The following is a 21,477-nucleotide window of genomic DNA, read 5'->3' on the forward strand; positions in this document are numbered from 1 at the left end:
CACCTTCTAATTTCATCATTCATAGGGAGTCTCCTGGGTGAAGCTGTTCTGTGTTTGCCATCCCTGGCCTAGATAATGTGTTCCAAATCCTGGAGTGAAGCTTGAACAGTCTCCCAGAAGTAGTACCATTGACACTTGTTAACATTATTACTTAACATTACAGACATCAGAATGCCAATATATTTTTTGTTTCGTCAAATTTTCCAAGAAATATTCACTCAGACTTCCAATGAATCCTCTCCAGTTTGTGGACTGAGGTGGATTTCTGTTGCCAGTCACCACTGGTCCGCTAGATGTAGCACGTCTGGAGGTGGAACTCGGGCGCAATGGGGGATTGACGCAACGAAGCTGTCGGTTAAGGAAGTCGCAGGAGAAACTCCTCAAAATTCCAGGAATTTCAACCAACTTTACTAATATGTACTGAAAACGAACCTGCAATAATTACGAAAGAGGATCTTTTTCAAGATATTCAATGAAAGTAGAACAAACCAAGGAGGTTTTGTAACGCCCTTTCATTTCTTCGTGTTACAAAACGAAACTAACTGGATTTCATTGACGTAGAGTCTGCGGCTGGAATCAGACCACAAATCAGACGAGCAAGGGCCAAGGACCCAGGATCATTCATGAGGCATGGAAATATTTTAAATTAGAGAAAAAGAAAAATAATTTGAACGGAGTAATATTTGTGAATTGTAACACTCCAAAGTGGTTTAAGGAAATGTAAACAATTCCATCCCGTCAGGCGTGATCAAAAATTCAACCTGTCACAAATCCGAAATGATAACTATTTCAGTAAGTTTCATTATTAAAATAATCAGAAAAAGCGAAGTTCACCATGAACAAATATATTAAACTGTTAAAAATACATGCCAGACATTACCCAATTGTATTGAAATGTATTCAAAACACTGATCCCGCAGAATGAATTCCCGCTTCATTTATTTGAAATGAACCCTCTTCTCCAAAATGTGAACAAATCTGGGAAAAGTTTAGGTTGTCACCAGCTCACTGAACTTATAGAATCACGAACTAGTTAGTCGGATCCCACAAACAAGTTGAACAATTGTTAGAATCGCAGGAACCAAAAGATATTGCTACGCGCTCAAGCCAACGAGCTTTTCTTTAACGGGTGTTAAATCTGATCCCCGAACCCATTCCAGCAATGGCACCCGAAACGCCGCCCGCCACCAATCTCGTATCCTGGACAATCGCTGAGCCGAGGATGAAAAGACCAAGAGATGTATCCTCCAGTGTTTCTTTTGTATTTGTCATATATTGATCTGAATGGTTTCGAGGGAAAGTAAAGTTATATTTTAGTTCCGGTAGATCCTTTTACCTCCCCCTTAGCTCCATGAGAGGCTGTAGCCAGGAGCCTTGACGAGAACAGTGCCCAAGTCTGGACAATTTAATTACAACATTTACTTGAGATTGACAAGTATATTGTGTGCAGGAGGGAGCTTCTCTTAGCACCTAATTTCAAGTGGTGACAAGTAGATATTAAGTACCATGTAAGTACTTAGATATTTACAGTATATCTATATATAAATAATTGCATCCGGTTACATTTTAGTTAGTGTGTAGTATTCTTCGCTGGCAGAAACAAGTTACACGGCACCTTCCCGCCCCCCCCCCCTCATGGAGCTCACCGCCAGGAACAATAGACCTCACTAGCTTCTCAATTGTGTTAGATGTTGGCAGCAGATGTGACTGTCCGCCACCTGCTAACATTAACACTTCCAAACTTTAACTTTACAAAGTGTCCATGCAAGCCATGCACCTGTACCAGCCAGGCAGCCGGGGTTAAGGAATTTTCTTGAATATATTGGTTTCAATGTAATCCGATAATCATCTGTGGCTCAGTTAGCAGCACTAGTGCCTCTGAATCAAAAGGTTCCAGCTCATGTCCTACTCCAGAGCTTGAGCACAAGAACCCAATGTTGTCACTCTTTTTTGCAGGAGATGTTAAACCAAAGTTCCATCTACCTACTCGGGTGGACGTAAAAGATTCCATAGCACTGTTCGTGCAGGGGAGTAGCCCCAATGTCCTGGCCAATATTTACCCCTCAATTAACATCATAGAATCAGATCATCTGGCAATTATCACATTGTTGTTTGTGAGAGTTTACTGCGTGCAAATTGGCTGCTGTGTTTCCCAATTACAACAGTGACTGACTGCACTTCAGAACTACTTTCACTGTGTAATGGGCTTTGAGACATCTAGGGCCGGGATTCTCCGAACCGGCGCCGGGTTGTGCCCCGACGCCGGCTTCCCCATTCTCCGGCGCCATTTTTCGGGAGCTGGCGGGATCACCGCCATGCCGTTCGGGGGTCATTGACAGCGGCCCCCCGGCAATTCTCCAGGCCCCGATGGGCCGAGTGGCCAACTAATTTTGCCGAGCTCCGCCAGCGTGGATTACTCACCTTCCACACGGCGGGAACTGGAAGGTGAGTGTGCGGGGGCTGTCCTGGAGAGGCCCCCATGGTGGCCTGGCCCGCGATCGGGGTCTACTGATCGGTGGGCGGGCTGGTTCCGTGGGGACCTACTTTAATCTGCGCTGGGCCTCTGTCGGGCTCCACCTTATCGCCCGGGTCCCGGCGCGGAGAAGGGAACCTCCGCGCATGCGCCGAATCACGCCAGCCGTTCCGCGCATATGCAAAAATACGGCGGTCGTTCTGCACCTGCGCGAAAATACGCCGGCCATTCTGCGCATACGCAGGCCGTTCCGCGCTGGCTGTAGCAGCGGGGAAGACTCCGGCGGCAACTTAGCCCCCGAGAAAGGTGAGAATTCCTCACTTTCGGGGGCCGTTGACGCCGGAGTGGGGACAAAGCCCCATTATTAGAGAATCCCGCCCAAAGTGTTTGTGAAAAGTGCTATATAAATGCAAGCCTTTCTTATGAATAACCTAAATCCAGACTCATTGCCGGGTCCATGTTGCTGCTATGCTATTGAAATTATAAAAAATATTGGTAATCATGTAGGTTGTTTTGTTCCATAGGCATTGACAATGCTACATTACTTTGAGAAAGGAGCAGAATTTATTTTTAAAAACTGTTCATCATGGGCAGAGAATGTTAGCAACACAAAAGCAAAATACTGCAGATGCTGGAATTCTGAAATAGAGGTGGAAAATGCTGGAAATATTTAGCAGGTTAGGTGAGAACCAGAATTAATGTTTCAGGTTGAGGATCTGTCATCAGAACCAATGTGGTCAGAAAATGTCAGCCCTGAAGAATTAAGCATTTCCATTTCAAGCATTGAGTTTAATTCCAAGATCAGTTCAGCTAGAACAAAGCCAGATGCAGAGCAAAGTTCCTTCCACCCTATCGGACAATATGCCTCAGTTCACCCATTTAAAGAATGCCAATTTTGATCCCCGTCATCAATATGATATGTGTAATGGAAAGTGCATAATGTTCACTCATAAGCATTTCTCATACCATGCTTAATGCAACAACAATCTGAATTTACAAAGCTATTTTCACATTTAAAAAAGTGTCCCAGGGTGCATCACAGGAATATTGTCAAACAAAATTTGACATGGAGTCTCATAAGCTGTCTTTAGGACAAATAACCAAAAGCTTGATCAAAAATGTAGGTTTTAAGGAATGTCTTGGAGGAGGAGAAACTATCTTGCATTGGTTAAATTCTAATTTTGCTTAAACCCCAATTTTGAAGAGTGACAGACACATTAATGATGTTACAGATAAGCTATCTGATAAAAGGCAAAGAGAATTGGCAAAATAAATAGAACACAAGTCATCATCTCAAACATGTTAAATCTCAATTTTTGGCCCTGAATAACCACTTTTCCCTTTTGGAATCAGGTCCTCACACTCCAAAAGCACGAGACAACAAATTACACAGGTCAATATTTAGTGCGACATTAAAATATTTTGGGGGTGTGAGGAAATGCCTCAAGCTGACTATTGTTTTTGTTCTCAATCAGTTCAATCTTGGATGAGCCTGGCCAAGAAGCACAAAACCAAAATTAATTCACGGATTTCCTGTTTACGTCATTCAGTACAACTCTAAGGTAGAACATTACCACACCGAACCATCATCGGTTTTCAGAACATGATGATTACTTTGTTTATAAAATGTATAGCTTTAAGTGTTTTCTTGCCTATGACTCTATAAAAGTTCAAATCTAAAAAATAGAAATATTGCACCACTGGTAGTTTTTACTAAATAGTTATTGTCTTCTTAATAGCCAGTTACTATATTATATTTAAAACCATTCCTTCAACATCCAACTGCTGTGTGATCTTTGACCTTTGTTGAACAATACCCATTATCGTGGCAACAGTCATGATGCATTTATTCTGCAGCATTGAAATCACTAATCAAAGGATAATTACAAGACAACAAGGATTATCTGCTCACAACATGGCTGATGACTTTGATGCACAACCCATGCACATGTGGGCAGTATGAATACAATGAAAGACAAAATTTGATAGAGCAGTCCACTCCACTGGCATGCTGAAACAGCACTCCTGCTGCAAGGACTACTCTGGAGGAGCAGTGCAGTAATTGGCAAAGTAAGTGTCAAGATTCATGGTAGTCTGCTGGACATTGCATAGCCTTGACCTCCTGAGGGCAAAACTCTTGCTACCAGCTATATGTGAGCAGCTGAGAAGGAGAAGGAGGAAGGGAAGTTGTAACTAGAACTCCTTTTAGGCCAGGTTATTCGTGAACAACTCTTCCGACTGCCTTACCTGTAAACCCAAACCAATTTTCCATTCACCAAGATCTTCTCTCTGTTAATGACCATCACAGCATTCACTTGATCACAATGCAAAAATAAAAGTCACCAAAAGCTAAACATTTTAAAATGAATTTATAAGTCAAAGCACGCCACATTGAATGCAAACATCAAATGATTATCCTTTAGTGTCTGTGATCCATGTGCCTTAGCCTGCCTTGGAACTCCTATGGCGTATTACCCCAGTGCCTATGGCATGCTGGAAGGGGAGACGGCAGATGGGTTTGGAGGATGACCTCAAGCAGCTCTGAACCTAGAAAGCACAGCTTTGCTCTGCACCATATCAGTTTTGGCAACAGCAGCCTGGGCTGACTTTTGACAGGCAACAGCCAATCACCTGAGTGGAAGCAACGGAACAATGAATGCTATCAAATGACTTTTGTTTTAAATGGAGCAGGAGTAAGAATTAGTCTCACTAATTTGATTGAATTTTTTGAGGTGACAAAAATGATTGACGAGGGAAGGGTTGTGGGTGTTGTCTACATGGACTTTAGTAAAGCATTTGATAAGGTCTCCCATGGCAGGCTGGTGCAAAAACTAGATCACGTGGGGTCAGGGGTGAACCAGCTGAATGGACCCAGAACTGGCTTGGCCATAGAAGACAGAGGGTAGCAGTGGAAGGGTGTTTTTCTGAATAGAGGTCTGTAACTAGTGGTGTTCCACAGGGATCAGTTCTGGGACCTCTGCTCTTTGTAATATATCTCAATGACTTGGAAAAAAACGTAGCGGGTCTGATTAGCACGTTTGTGGATGATACTAAGATTGTAGAAGTTGCGGATAGTGATGAAGATTGTCAGAGAACAAACAGGATATAGATAGGCTGCTAAATTGGGCAGAGAAATGGCAGATGGAATTTAACCCAAACAAATGCGAGATGATGCATTTTGGTAGATCCAGTTCAGGTGGGAGCTATAAAATAAATGGCAGAACCATTAAGACACAGAGAGATCTGGGTGTGCAGGTCCACAGATCCTTAAAGGCGGCAGCACAGGTGGAAATTGTGGTAAAGAAAGCATATGGCAAGTTTGCCTTCATAGGATGGGGCATCAAGTATAAAAGCTCCAAAATTATGTTACAGTTATATAGAACGTTGTTAGGCCACATTTGGAATATTGTGTCCAATTCTGGTCACTGCACTACCAGAAGGACGTGGAGGCTTTGGAGAGAGTACATAAAAGGTTTACCAGGGTGTTGCCTGGTACGGAAGGCATTAGCTATGAGGAGAGATTGAATAAACTGGGATTGATGGGGAAAAGGCAAGTCGGATGCTGGCGCATCAGCTTTGAAAGCAGGACACAGCTAGGGAGATCGGGGGAGTTAAGGATAGGGGAGGGAGTGTGGTGCGGAGTGGGGTTGGCATCAATGGGGTCTTCAGGGACGTTTATGAGGAACTGTATTGGTCCGATCCCCCACTGGAGGAGGGAGGGATGGGCCACTTTCTGGACCAATTGAGGTTTCCGAAGGTGGAGGAGGAACTGGTGGCGGGATTAGGGGCCCCGATTGGGCTGGAGGAGATGGCCAAAGGGATAGGGAGCATGCAGGTGGGGAAGGCAACGGGGCCAGATGGTTTCCCAGTCGTATTCTACAAAAAATATGTGGACCTGTTGGGCCCGTTGCTAGTTAGGACCTTCAATGAGGCAAGGGAGAGGGGGGCTTTGCCCCCGACAATGTCCCGGGCACTGATCTCCTTGATCCTTAAGCGGGACAAGGATCCCCTGCAGTGTGGGTCTTACAGGCCGATTTCATTGTTAAACGTAGATGCCAAGGTGCTGGCGAAGGCCTTAGCCACGAGAATTGAGGATTGTGTGCCGCAGGTGATCCACGAAGACCAGACGGGGTTCATGAAGGGGAGGCAGTTGAACGCGAATATGCGGAGGCTCCTGAACTTTATTATGATGCCGGCAAGGGAGAGGAGGCGGAGATAGTGGTGGCGATGGACGCTGAGAAGGCCTTCGATAGGGTAGAGTGGGGGTACTTGTGGGAGGTGCTGAAGAGGTTCGGGTTTGGGGAGGGGTTTGTCCGGTGGGTTAGGCTGTTGTACGAGGTCCCGATGGCGAGTGTGGCCACGAACAAGAGGAGGTCTGAGTACTTTTGGTTGCATCGAGGGACGAGGCAGGGGTGTTCCCTGTCCCCCCTGCTCTTCGCACTGGCAATTGAACCCCTGGCTATGGCACTGAGGGAGTCGAGGAACAGGAGGGGGTTGGTGCGGGATGGGGAGGAGCATAGGGTGTCGCTCTATGCGGACGACTTGCTGCTATATGTGGCGGACCCGGTGGGGGGAATGCCGGAGGTAATGAGGATCCTCAGGGAGTTCGGGGATTTCTCAGGGTACAAGCTCAACATAGGGAAGAGCGAGTTGTTCGTGGTTCACCCAGGGGACCTAGAGAGGAGGATTGGCGAGCTCCACTAAAAAGGGCGGAGAGGAGCTTCAGGTATTTGGGGGTCCAGGTGGCCAGGAGCTGGGTGGCCCTGCATTGACTTAATTTCACGAGGCTAGTGGAGCAAATGGAGGAGGAGTTTAAGAGGTGGGATGCGTTGCCGCTGTCACTGGCGGGTAGGATGCAGTCAGTCAAGATGACGGTGCTCCCAAGCTTTTTGTTCCTGTTCCAGTGCCTCCCCATTCTTATCCCGAAGGCCTTCTTTAGGCGGGTCAACAGGAGCATAACGGGGTTCGTGTGGGTGCGAGGGACTCCGAGGGTGAGAAGGGTGTTCCTGGAGCGGAGTAGGGATGAGGGGGGTGGGGGGGGCTGGCACTGCCCAACCTCTGTGGGTACTACTGGGCCGCCAATGTGACGATGGTGCGCAAGTGGGTGATGGAGGGGGAGGGGGCTGCATGGAAGAGGCTGGAGACGGCGTCTTGTGAGGGTACGAGCTTGAAGGCGCTGGCAATGGCGCCGCTGCCGCTCCCTCCAATGAGGTATACCACAAGCCCACTGGTGGCGGCTACCCTCAAAATCTGGGGGCAGTGAAGGCGGCACAGGGGGGAAGTGGGGGCCTCGGTGGGGACCCCAATACGGGGGAACCACCGGTTTGTCCAGGGAGAATAGGTGGAGGGTTTTCGGGGTGGCACAGGGCAGGGATAAGAAGGTTGGGGGGCCTGTTTGTGGATGGGAAGTTCGCGAGAATGGGTGAGCTGGAGGAGAAGTATGGGCTCCCCCCCGGGGAACACCGTTAGGTATTTACAGGTAAGGGCGTTTGCCAGGCGGCAAATGGTGGAATTCCCGCGGCTGCTGCCACGCACAGTACAGGACAGGGTGCTCTCGGGGTTTGGGTTGGAGAGGGGAAGATCTCGGCAACTTACCAAGTAATGCAGGAGGAGAAGGAAGCCTCGGTGGTGGAGTTGAAAGTTAAGTGGGAGGAGGAGTCGGGGGAGGAGATCGAGGAGGGGACGTGGGCAGATGCCCTTGGGAGGGTGAACTCTTCCTCTTCGTGCGCGAGGCTCAGCCTCATACAGTTTAAGGTGCTGCATAGGGCACACATGACCGGGACAAGGATGAGCCGGTTCTTTGGGGGTGAGGACAGGTGTGTTAGGTGCTCAGGGAGCCCAGCAAACCACAATCATATGTTCTGGGCATGCCCAGCGCTGGAGGAATTTTGGAAGGGTGTAGCGAGGACGGTGTCGAGGGTGGTAGGATCCAGGGTCAAACCGGGCTGGGGGCTCGCAATATTTGGAGTTGCAGGGGAGCCGGGAGTGCAGGAGGTGAAAGAGGCCAGTATTCTGGCCTTTGTGTCCCTGGTAGCCCGGCGAAGGATTCTTCTTCAGTGGAAGGATGCGAGGCCCCCAAGCGTGGAATCCTGGATCAACGATATGGTGGGGTTTATTAAATTGGAGAGGGTGAAATTTGCCTTAAGGGGATCGGTGCAAGGGTTTTTCAGGCGGTGGCAACCGTTATTGGACTTCCTGGCAGAATGGTAGACAATGGTCAGCAGCAGCAGCAACCCGGGGGGGGGGGGGGGTTCTATTTTATTTTTGTTTGTTTACACTGGGGGATCTGAGGGGGTGTATATATTTGCTATGTTTGCTATGTGTTAATTCGGGGTGTTAATTTATTATTTATGTATAGGGGGGAGGGGGGCACGGGAGTTGTTTTATTTTCTGTATTTAATTTTATTGGGTTCCTTTTTCATTTTGTTGTTGATATTTTGTGAAAACCTCAATAAAAAAAATTTTTAAAAAAAAGAATAAACTGGGACTGTTCTCCCCAGAGAGATGGAGGCGATGGGATGACCTGATAGTTGGAGGCTTTTCCCAGGCGGAAATGACAATTACAAGGGGGCACAAGTTCAAGGTGAGGCGGGAAGGGTTCAGCGGAGATGTGCGGGGAAAGTTTTTACACAGAGGGTGGTGGTGCCTGGAATGCACGGCCAAGTGAGGTGGTTGAGGCAGATACGTTCGCGACCTTTAAGACTTATCTGGATAGGCACTTGAACAGACGGGGTATAGAAGGATACAGGCGGTTAGTCTAGATAGGACATGTAAACGGCGAAGGCTTGGAGGGCCGAAGGCCCTGTTCCTGTGCTGTATTGTTCTTTGCTCTTTGAGTAGGTAATTTGGCATCTCGTGCCTGCTCCTCCATTCAATAAGATCTTAGCTGATCTGATTGTGGCTCTAACTCTATTTAGAAACATGGAAACTAGGAGCAGGAGTAGGCATTTGGGCCCTTAAAGGCTGTTATACCATTCGCTTTGGTCACAGCTGATCCTCTATCTCAGTGATGGGCAACATAGGCTAGTGAGTCGGCCCTTTAACTCAGTGGGCCACAAGGTTGAAATCGAGCATGTTCACTGTAATTCTTGGAATAATCACAGAAAAACACAGAGCAGAAAAGGCACTACAGCCCATCGTGTCTGCATCACTGCATGAAAGGAACCAGATCTGCCAATCCTAATCCCATTTGCCAACACGGCCCATAGCCTCGAACGTTAAAACATGCCAAGTGATCATCCAGGTACCTTTTAAAGGATGTGAGGCAACCCGCCTCCACCACCCTCCAAGGCAGTGCATTCCAGACCGTCACCGCCCCCTGGGTAAAAATGTTTTCCCTCAAATCCCCCCTGAACCTCCCACCCCTCAACTTTGTAGCCACATAAAATGGCTGCGTTCCGATTAATCTGGCCAAAACCCAGTTTGAAATGGCTAACCCGAAAGACTGCTGGGAAAAGCAGCTAACAAGACACAAGCAGGCAGCTGCAGACAGTATTGCATTTTCGGCTCTGGGGAAGTTAGCCCAGATCGATACTCAGGGCTATCAACAGCCCATCAACCCAGGTATTTGCAGTTACATTCAGGACTGTTTGCAGCCCATCTATCCAGGCATCTGCAGTTAAATCGGCTATCCCCGTGAACAATTGCAACATATTAGCAATTGAATACCGGGCCAGACCTGTCGGCGCCTGCAGTGGCCTAAACAAAGACAGGTGAGCGACCACCCCCCCGATCGAGGAATCGCCTCACCATTGGACACATCGACCCCAGGGATTGGGAACAAATCCAATCACTTGGGACTCAGGGTCAAGGGCCGCCCCGGGAGGCGGGAAGCCCCTGGGCCCTATAGAAGTGAGGGGCCAAGTTCAGATCTCTCTCTCTCTCCTCTTCGCCTGCTCGAGACCTTCGCAAGAACAGCAACCGGCGACTGTAAGTTTGAATCCAGCGATCGCTATCCGGTAGAGACACCTAGCCACCGACCTGTAGCAGCCTTTTGAATCCCGCGGACCAGATCTGATTGGACAAGCCATTCGTTTCCCTGACCTGGTGGGCTCTTCCTAAGTTAAGTATTGGCCAGTAGTGATAGGTTTATTATATAGAAAGTAGTATTAGGGTATTAATATTGCTTGTTGTATATAATAAATGGCCGTTGTTTTAATCCTTACTGAGCGGTGTGCTGTATTATTAATCATAACCTGCACTTGAACCATGTGGCGGTATCATAAAGATACCTGGCGACTCATGAGCAAAGGTGACGTAATCAGAGCCAATAGACTAAAGCTAAAAAGAGCAACATAATTGGCGACATCCTGACGGGACCCGACATAGAAGTGGAAAACCACTCCGGGAGAACCCCAACATTTTGAATTAGAATCCAATCGGAAAAAAAACCCCACAAGTGTTCAAGCGGTTCTGGTTAATAATTCACAATTCGGAAGTGTGTATATGCATGCGTAACTAACAGGGTTATAAGGCAAAACTGATAGATTTTTTGATGCGTCAAAACTGTCGGCAGTTGGTATTTCGGAAATTAGCGCAAGCCGTACCCGCATCTACCACACCACCTTAGCCCCCTGTTCCAAATTCGAACGTAACGAGCAGATAAGAGAGAGCCATGCAGGCAATGCAAGCGATGCAGCGCCTCATGAACCCCGAAGATTTTGCTGTCGCACCAGTCAGCAGCGTAGGAGCGGGACAGTGTCCCGTTTGGGAAGTGGAAATCCGCAAATTTCTGCAGGGCAAAGGATGGCCCATGTGGAAGGATTTCTGCAATAACGACGACTCAGGTCCTGGAAGTATAGGGCATACTTGGTGGGAGAACCTGAGTGAGATCCACAAAAAGAGTTTAGCAAAAGCGCGCAAGCCGATGGCAATTGTGTCCTGTCTGGCACAATTGCGAGGCACAGAGGAGGTCGTCAGGACGCTCCGCAAGGAAATAGAAGGCATACATTGGACAAGTAAAACCGATGTATGCGAAGTTGAGAAAGAGAACCTGTAGTTAAAAGGGAAATTAGCAGCAAAGGACGAAGAGGTGGCTGACGCCAAACGGGGTCACCAATCTTGTCTGGCGCACTTGAGTAGTTTCCAGTCACAATACGAAAAGGCTTATCAGGACCTGCAGCGTGCAGTCCTGGTAAAGAAAGAAACAGAAAACCAGTTAGAGACGCTCCAGAAACAATGCAGTGATCTCAAGGCAGCCTTGAGAGCGCGCCACGCCACAACCACGGAACAAAGGCAGAGTACTTTGGACCATGCAAAGTGCCGAAAGCAGATTGCAGACTTGAAAGCACTGCTTTCTGTCCAAAAGGGATTTCAAGAAACCTTTGGGGAAAGTTTAGACCAGGGAAGACGGCCCTGATTGGGAAGAATTGCAAGAGACAGCCCAGAGATATGTTCAGGGAGCATGTGCGCAGGGAAAACCCCAAAGGAGGAAAGCACCCCCATCCCCCACACAACAGATAATACAGGCTCCCATGAACCCTGTAACAACCCACCACACCGCCACAACAGACGAGGCGGAGGTCTTATATTCCACCCCTCTCACAGTGACCCAATTACGGGATGCGTGTGCCAAAATCACACCGTTCCTCCCCGCTTCAGACCCACACCATTTCTTTGCCACCGTCAAACACCAGGCGACCACGTACGGCCTGGATGAGAAAGAGCAGGTCAAGCTCACGGTCCTCAGCTTAGACCCATCGGTCGCAGCAGCCCTTCCCGACCCACAGAATGTAGGAGGAGGCACCCTTGCAGAAATGCATACCGCAATCCTGGATGCGATCGGGTACAACCGGGGCGACCCCGTAGACGGTCTAAATAAGTGCAGACAGAAAAAGTCTGAACACCCCACAGCGTTCGCAGGACGCTTGTGGATTCACTTCGAAGCCGTTTTCGGAAATGTAGGCCGTGCACATTTGTCCGCAGACAATATGGCCAAATGGACCCGCACCCTTATCGCCCATGCCACAGAGGCAGGACAAAAAGCCTGTACAAATTATGACCCCCTCAGAGGAAGCCCACAATGAGAAATGGGTTTTAAAAAGATTGTCCCGCGCCTGGGAGCAGTCTGTACAAAGTAAACCCACAGTTAAAAATCCTGAAGAACAGCAGGCAGAAGCAGACAAACCCGCAGTTAGGGAACCCGAGGAAGAGCAGGCAGACATGCATCCAGTTAAAACGCACCAGAACCCCGCATGGGTAAACGAAGGAAGGAACAGCCCCCCACAGAAACCACCGGAATGTTACAATTGCGGACAATTAGGACATTACGCACGAGAATGTCAAGCCCCCCTGAAACAGCAACGGGATAAGCCCACAAATGCCCCCCGAACCAGCAAAGAAACCAACAGCCCCGACCCCCCCACCCAGGGAACCATACCCAAGGGAACAATGCACCAGAGATCCTGCTCCACCTTATGTGCCTCAGGGGTCATGTTACAACTGTGAGCAGCCAGGACACTACGCCTGAGATTGCAGGAGACCCCCACCAGCTAGACTAGCCCCCAGATATGAAAGAGAACACCACCCACAGCAGCTACAAGGTCCCAGCTGCCCCATGCAAACTGTGAGCGCTTACCCACCACTTCTCATGGCAGCGTTACCTCAGCAAGGCCACTTCATTTTTGTTTCACTCCTCCTTCCTTTCTTCTTTGGTCACGCTGCACTCCCTCCATATGCTAATTACACCCCAGCCCAAATGTGATTTACGATGTCCCGTATTCTGATGGAACCTGCAGAATGTTTTATGTTGTCTGTCTGTTTGTTAAATGTTGTTCGTCCTACAGGAGAATTTTCTCACCGCCCCGCACCCATTCACCTGAACTTTGTAGCTCTTTTCCAAACGGACAAGCCAGACGCTTGTTCAGCGGTACCAACTTGTCCACAGATACGTGGTCACCAGACCAGACGCCCGATCGTAGCTACTCTTCTGATTTGATGGTAGAATCAGAACAGTAACCCCACCATGATGACTACATTTTTGTCTGTTCTTTGGTTGCTCAGGCAGTGGAGAAACGGTGTGAGACCCGCCCTACCTGGGGACCCCCCCGTTGGTCAAAAACGCGCGGGTAGGGAAGATATGGTATTGGTAGCCGTCCTACCCGGGGACTCCACTCAAGTCTTACCCGTCGCGGCCCACACGCACCTCATTCGACCTTTTCTTTCAAAAACAGTTTATTTTATTTAGGCAACCTTTGGGTTGCTGCCACATGCTATTTACATCCTGGAACATTTGGATGATAAACTTAGCACTGGTCCACCATTGGGAAGTGTGCCGTGTCCAAATATTTGTTTTGAAAAAAAAAAAATGGGGGGAGAGTCACATACTGTGACCAATTATAAGGGTTTAATTGGCCCCAAGAAGGACAGACACACTAACACACCAGATATTAAACCGAAGTATTTACACACACTACGCTTGTCTTACAGAACTCCAGAAGCTCCAAGTCCGGAGAAAACCAGCGAACAGGAAAAGGAAAAGAAAGAAGACAGCCATGAGGACTCCTTTCTTCGTGCTCAACATGTTTGTGCTGGACTTTTGGTTGCGCGGGTACGCGGACCCCATCACTCCAAACCCCTTTACTGTTAACACTTCACTGCCCCGTAGTACCGAGGGCCCAGTCACCAACCACGCTGCATTATCCTGGTGTGCCAAGTTCATAACTTGGTACTCCCTATCGTACATCATTGAGGCACTGTTGGCATTGGCTATACTCAGTTGTGCAGTACAGACCATGCGCCTCCGCAAGTGGAAAAGGAGCGCGTACCGCGCTCGAACCCCGGTCTATCGGATCCGATCCACGATATTCGGCTATGACCAGACCCCAGACCCCGGCGACATATGAATACTAAAACATGCACTGGCGGTTTTTCCTGTAAATAAAAAGAAAATGTATGGAAATGTATGATCCTGAGCTTGACTGCCAAGCCAGGAAAGAATATATTAAATGTTGTGATTGTTATTGTATGTTTAGCGAGATAAGATTGTATAATGCTTGAAAAATTGTTTAGGTAAAATTAGAGGTTCCCAGTTTATTTTTTTATAGATACATGCCCCTGCCTGACATAGCGCCCTCAAGAATTGTTTAGGTAAATTTTTGTGCATAGCTAGGGTCAGAGTAGTGGCCATGTAGGTGGTGCCCCCCCCCCCCCCCCCCCCCCGGTCAGGGAACGAAGAGGACAAAATTTATGTGATCCTTCACGCTTCGCGTTAGGATCACAAGGCGGGTATGTAGCCACGTAAAATGGCTGCGTTCCGATTAATCTGGCCAAAACCCAGTTTGAAATGGCTAACCCGAAAGACTGCTGGGAAAAGCAGCTAACAAGACACAAGCAGGCAGCTGCAGACAGTAATGCATATTCGGCTCTGGGGAAGTTAGCCCAGATCGATACTCAGGGCTATCAACAGCCCATCAACCCAGGTATTTGCAGTTACATTCAGGACTGTTTGCAGCCCATCTATCCAGGCATCTGCAGTTAAATCGGCTATCCCCGTGAACAATTGCAACATATTAGCAATTGAATACCGGGCCAGACCTGTCGGCGCCTGCAGTGGCCGAAACAAAGACAGGTGAACGACCACCCCCCCGATCGAGGAATCGCCTCACAATTGGACACATCGAACCCAGGGATTGGGAACAAATCCAATCACTTGGGACTCAGGGTCAAGGGCCGCCCCGGGAGGCAGGAAGCCCCTGGGCCCTATAAAAGTGAGGGGCCAAGTTCAGATCTCTCTCTCTCTCCTCTTCGCCTGCTCGAGACCTTCGCAAGAACAGCAACCGGCAACTGTAAGTTTGAATCCAGCGATCGCTATCCAGTAGAGACACCTAGCCACCGACCTGTAGCAGCCTTTCGAATCCCGCGGGCCAGATCTGATTGGACAAGCCATTCGTTTCCCTGACCTGGTGGGCTCTTCCTAAGTTAAGTATTGGCCAGTAGTGATAGGTTTATTATGTAGAAAGTAGTATTAGGGTATTAATATTGCTTGTTGTATATAATAAATGACCGTTGTTTTAATCCTTACTAAGCGGTGTGCTGTATTATTAATCATAACCTGCACTTGAACCACGTGGCGGTATCATAAAGATACCTGGCGACTCGTGAGTAAAGGTGACGTAATCAGAGCCAATAGACTAAAGCTAAAAAGAGCAACAACTTGAACTTGTGTCCCCTCGTAACCGACCCTTCAACTAAGGGGAACAGTTGTTCCCTATCCACCCTGTCAATGCCCCTCATAATCTTGTACACCTCGATCAGGTCATCCCTCAGTCTTCTCTGCTCCAGCAAAAGCAACCCAAGCCTATCTAACCTCTCTTCATAACTTAAATGTTCCATCCCAGGCAACATCCTGGTGAAACGCTCTGCACTCGCTCCAGTGCAATCACACCTTATTATTATGTGGCCACCAGAACTGCACGCAGTATTCCAGCTGTGGCCTCACCAATGTTCTATGTCCAACATGACTTACTTGCTTTTTTAATCTATGCCACAATTGATAAAGGCAAGTGTACCATATGCCCTTTTCATCACCCTATTAACCTGCCCTTCTGCCTTCAGAGATCCATTTACAAACTCGCCAAGGTCTCTTTGTTCCTCAGGATTTCCCAGTGTGGTGCCATTCGTTTAATATTCTTGTCAAAATGCTCCTTCCAAAGTGTAACACCTCACACTTTTCAGGATTATATTCCATCTGCCACTTTTCTGCCCATTTGACCATCCCGTCTCTCAGTCTGTTAACCACCCAGCCTATCTTTGTGTCATCCTCAAACTTACCTCCCACAGAGTCATCTAAGTCATTTATATAAATGATGAATATAGAGGACCCATAAGACCATAAGACATAGGAGCGGAAGTAAGGCCATTCGGCCCATCGAGTCCACTCCGCCATTCAATCATGGCTGATTTCAACTCCATTTACCCGCTCTCTCTCCATAGCCCTTAATTCCTCGAGAAATCAAGAATTTATCAACTTCTGTCTTAAAGACACTCAACGTCCCGGTCTCCACCGCCCTCTGTGGCAATGAATTCCACAGACCCACCACTCTCTGGCTGAAGAAATTTCTCCTCATCTCTGTAGCTCAGCCAGTTTTGAATTCACCTTACAAAGTTCCCCTGTGTCCCATGTGCATTTACCTTCTTTATAAGTCTCCCATTTTTGACCTTGTCAAATGCTTTGCTGAAATCCATGTAAACTACATCAACTGCACTACTCTCATCTACAACTTCGTCATGTGCTCAGAAAATTCAATCAGATTTGTTAGGCATGAGCTCCCTCTGACAAAGCCATGCTGACTATTCATGATCAAACCTTGCCTCTCCAACTGGAGATAGATTCTCTCCTTCAGAATTTTCTCCATTAGTTTCCCCACCACTGACTTGAGACTCACTGGCCTGTAGTTGTCTGGCTTAACCCTCTAGCCTTTCTTAAATAGTGGGACCACATTCGCAGTTCTCCAGTCCTCTGGCACCTCTGGTCAAAGAAGAATTTTAAAAATTGGATAAGGGCCCCTGCAATCTCCTCCCTTGCCTCCCTCAGCAAACTGGAGGGACACAATTCATCCGGACCTGGAGATTTCTCCATTTTAAGCCTCCCAACACCTCCTGTACCTTGTCCCTCCCTATGACAATTTGCTCAATAACCTCACAGTCTCTCTCTCAGGGTTCCATATCTGCCTCATTCTCTTGGGTGAAGGCAGATGTGAAGTATTCATTTAACACTCCACCAATGTCCTCTGGCTCCACCCACAGATTCCCCCCTTGGCCCTACTTTTTCTCTAGTTATTCTCTTCCCATTGATATACTTATAGGATATCTTGGGATTTTCCCTGCACATTCTCCCCGTGTCTGCGTGGGTTTCCTCCGTGTGCTCTGGTTTCCTCCCACAAGTCCTGAAAGACATGCTTGTGAGGTGAATTGGACAGTCTGAATTCTCCAGCTGTGTACCCGAACAGGCGCGTAAATCATAGATTATCATAGAATTTACAGTGCAGAAGGAGGCCATTCGGCCCATCGAGTCTGCACCGGCTCTTGGAAAGAGCACCCTACCCAAGGTCAACACCGCCACCCTATCCCCATAACCCAGTAACCCCACCCAACACTAAGGGCAATTTTGGACACTAAGGGCAATTTATCATGGCCAATCCACCTAACCTGCACATCTTTGGACTGTGGGAGGAAACCGGAGCACCCGGAGGAAACCCACGCACACACAGGGAGGTTGTACAGACTCCGCACAGACAGTGACCCAAGCCGGAATCGAACCTGGGACCCTGGAGCTGTGAAGCAATTGTGCTATCCAGAAGACTACCGTGCTGCCCGTGAAATGTGGGGATTTTCACAGTAACTTCATTGCAGTATTAATGTAAGCCTACTTGTGACACTAATAAAGATTATTATTATTACTTTTACCAGCTAGAGATTTCTCATATCCCTTCTTTGCTCTCCTAATTGCTTTCTTAAGCTCCATCCTGCACTTTCTGTACTACATTAATGCCTCTGTTGATTTACTCCCCTTGTACTTATTAAAAGCCTCTCTCTTCCTTCTCATTGTATCCTGAATATCGCTGGTCATCCATGGTTCTCTGGGCTTGTTACTCCTTCCTATTACCCTAGAGTGAACATGTTGGGCCTGTACCCTCCCCAATTCCTCTTAGAACACCGACCCCCTACCCCCCCCCCCCCCCCCCCCCCCCCCACACTGCACTTCTGTAGATCTCCCCACCAGTAACTTGTTCCAATCTACCTTGGCCATTTCCTGCCTTACTTTACTAAAGTATGCTCTCCCCAATCCAAGGCCTTTTTCTGCAATTTGTCTATTTCCTTGTCCATAACAAACTTAAATTGCACCATGTTGTGGTCGCTATCACTAAAATGCTCTCCTCCCATCACATCAACCACCTGTTGGGCTTCATTCCCCAGAATTAGATTCAACACTGCACCATCCCTTGATGGACTTGCCACACATTGAGCTAAAAAGGTCTCTTGTATACATTTTACAAACTCTGCTCCATCTAGGCCCTTAACACAAGACTATCCCAGTTAATGTTGGGAAAGTTGAAATCACCCCCTATAATTACCCTATCATTAATTTTACACACTTCTTCAAATTGCGCACATATTTGCTCCTCAATTTCCCCCTGACTATCTGGGGATCTATAATAAACACCTAGCAATGTGGCTGTCCCTTTTTTATTCCTAAGCTCTACCCACAAAGCTTCATTTAACGGCACCCCAAGATATCATCTCTCCTTACTGCATTAATTGACTCCTTAACTAATAGTGGATTGCCTCCCCCTCTTTTGCCCCCTCCCAGACCCTCTTGAATATTCTATATCCCGGGATGTTAAGCTACCAATCCTGCCCCTCCCTCAACCATGTCTCCGTGATGGCTACTATATCATAATTCCACGTGTCAACCCTCGCCCTTAACTCATCCATTTTGCCTGTAATACTCCGGGCATTAAAGTAGGGGCCATTCAGCCTGGTCTTACTCTCCTGAAATTTACTACCTCTGTATTTCCTCTGACTTGATTGTTTTTCTGTGATACACTGTGTTCCTATTCTGCTAACAGTCTGCATCCCCACCCTCTGCCGATTTAGTTTAAACTCCTCCCAACAGTACTAGCAAACCCACTAGCAAGGATGTTAGTCCTGCTCTGGTTCAGATGTAGACTGTCCCGCTTGAACAGGATCCAATTTCCCCAGAAACGGTCCTAGTGGTCCAGGAATATAAACCCCCCCTCGTGCACCAACTCTTAAGCAACGCATTCATCTGAGCTATTCTCCTATTTCTATACTCGTTGGCAAGTGCCACTGGGAGTAATTCAAAGATTACAACCCAAGAGGTCCTGCTTTTTAGTCTACAGCCTAGCTCCCTGAATTCCTGATGCAAGACCTCATCCCTCTTTCTACCTATCCCACTGGTACCAACATGTACCATGACTTTACCTTATCACCTTCCCCCTCCTTCCCCCTTCAGGATGCTGTGCAGCCGTTCAGTGACATCCCGGACCCTGGCACCAGGGAGGCAACACACCATCCTGGAGTCTTTTTCACGACCACAGAAATGCCGATCCATGCCCCTGACTATTGCTCTTCTGCACTTTGACCCTCCCTGCTGAACAACAGAGCCAGCCGTGGTGCCACTGCTCTGATCGCTGCTGTTGTTTTCCCCTAATAGGCCAGCCGCCTCAACAGTATCTAAAACAGTATACCTGTTAGAGAGAGGGACAGCCACGGGGGATTCCTGCACTGACTGCCTGCCCTTTCTAGAGGTCAGCCACCTGTCTGCCTGCAGCTTGGGTGTGACCACATCTCTATAACTCCTTGTTGACTGTTGCCCATGCGCTTTCCGCCATCTGCATGCTCTTAAGTGCATTCAACTGCTGCTCCAACCGTACCACACGGTCTGTGAGGAACTGCCATTGGGTCCACTTCCTGCAGATGTAGTCATCCGGAACGCTGCATCACAGACCGCCCACATTTCACAGTTAGAGCACTGCACCCCGCTGACTGACATATCTAGCACTAATTCATTAAGTAAAAATAAATAGTTATTAAATTTAGTAAATTAATTAATTGCATTAAAATAAATACTTATTAAATTTAAGTTAAAATTAACTGGATGGACCCTTGCACTAGATTTGTCTGATAAATATTAAATGCACTAATTTCCAAGTTACTCCTCTACTCAGTTAATAATTCTAGATTCCCAGGGATCTGCAACCTCAGAGTCCCTGTGGCCTCACCTGAAAATAATTTACCCAGATTTTGGGGATGGGACTACCCCCCCCCCCCTCGCCCTTTTTACTTGGGACTGTTGGGACACAAATACCCTGGTGTGGGCTGGGTGCGGGAGATCCTTCGGGAAGTAGGAGGTGTAAATAGTAAGCATAATAAATCAAAACTTTTCTAGTCATCGCTTCTGAGTGTCACTTGCCTGAGACGTTACACTGACGATGAGGATTAAGTGGAGCTGCAGGGGGCACCATTTCATCCAGACCAGGCCCAGCTTGAATAGGCCTCAGGAGGCCTCCATTCAGACAACAAATATGCCACTCATCAGTAGACGAGGGATTGGACCCAGCACATTGAGTGAATCTGCTACTTTTGTTGACTGAATAACATAGTCGGGGAAGACAGACAGATTTAAGGGGCATCTTGACAAATACATGAATAGGATGGGAATAGAGGAATTTGGACCCCGGAAGTATAAAAGATTTTAGTTTAGACGGGCAGCATGGTCGGCACAGGCTTGGAGGGCCGAAGGGCCTGTTCCTGTGCTGTACTTTTCTTTGTTCTTTATGGTGACCCTCTTCGCGGTTTGTGATGCAGAGACTTACAGCATTATAAAAAGTTTAACTTTTCCCAACTTACCTGTCACCTGCCAATTTGCAGAGCTCAGTACACTGGTTGGCAACCATTTTGACCCGAAACTGCTACTAATCGTTCGCCTGTGCGGAGTCTGCACATTCTCCCTGTGTCTGCGTGGGTTTCCTCCGGATGCTCCGGTTTCCTTCCACAGTCCAAAGACATGCAGGTTAGGTGGATTGGCCATGATAAATTGCCCTTTGTAACCAAAAAGGTTAGGAGGGGTTATTGGGTTACAGGGATAGAGTGGAAGTGAGGGTTTAAGTGGGTCGGTGCAGACTCGATGGGCCGACTGGCCTCCTTCTGCACTCTATGTTCTATGTTTTATGTTTTCATTTCCACATGGCTTATCAACACCTGGGCGAACCTGTAATGGAATTTCTGGGCAGTTGCAAAAATCGCCCAAGTTTTGTGAGTTCGGCCCAACATTACCTGAGGCACTCGGAGACTGTTTGGTTTGCGGGATCAGAGATGGGGCGACCCAAGAACGTTCGTTTTTTTTAAAATATATTTATTAAAGTTTTTAACACAATTTTTCTCCCTTACAAACAATAACCCCCCTCCCCCCCGTAACAAAAAAAAAGAAATGAGAAATCGCGCGGAGCAAGATATATACATGGCAAAATAGTATATTTACA

The 21,477-nt window shown here is 47.7% G+C and overlaps 1 long non-coding RNA gene across 1 annotated transcript in view; it reads left to right on the forward strand.

Annotated features, from left to right (window-relative positions):
• The first annotated feature begins 299 nt into the window (after window positions 1-299).
• The window catches only part of LOC140396566 (uncharacterized), a 30,870-nt gene continuing 9,692 nt past the window's right edge, over window positions 300-21,477 (forward strand). The window contains exons 1-3 of the long non-coding RNA XR_011936572.1: window positions 300-1,508; window positions 3,949-4,035; window positions 4,331-4,543. This is a non-coding gene — a long non-coding RNA (uncharacterized lncRNA). The remainder of the gene's footprint in view (window positions 1,509-3,948; window positions 4,036-4,330; window positions 4,544-21,477) is intronic.

Source organism: Scyliorhinus torazame, chromosome 19 (assembly GCF_047496885.1).
Source record: "Scyliorhinus torazame isolate Kashiwa2021f chromosome 19, sScyTor2.1, whole genome shotgun sequence".
Taxonomy (NCBI): domain Eukaryota; kingdom Metazoa; phylum Chordata; class Chondrichthyes; order Carcharhiniformes; family Scyliorhinidae; genus Scyliorhinus; species Scyliorhinus torazame.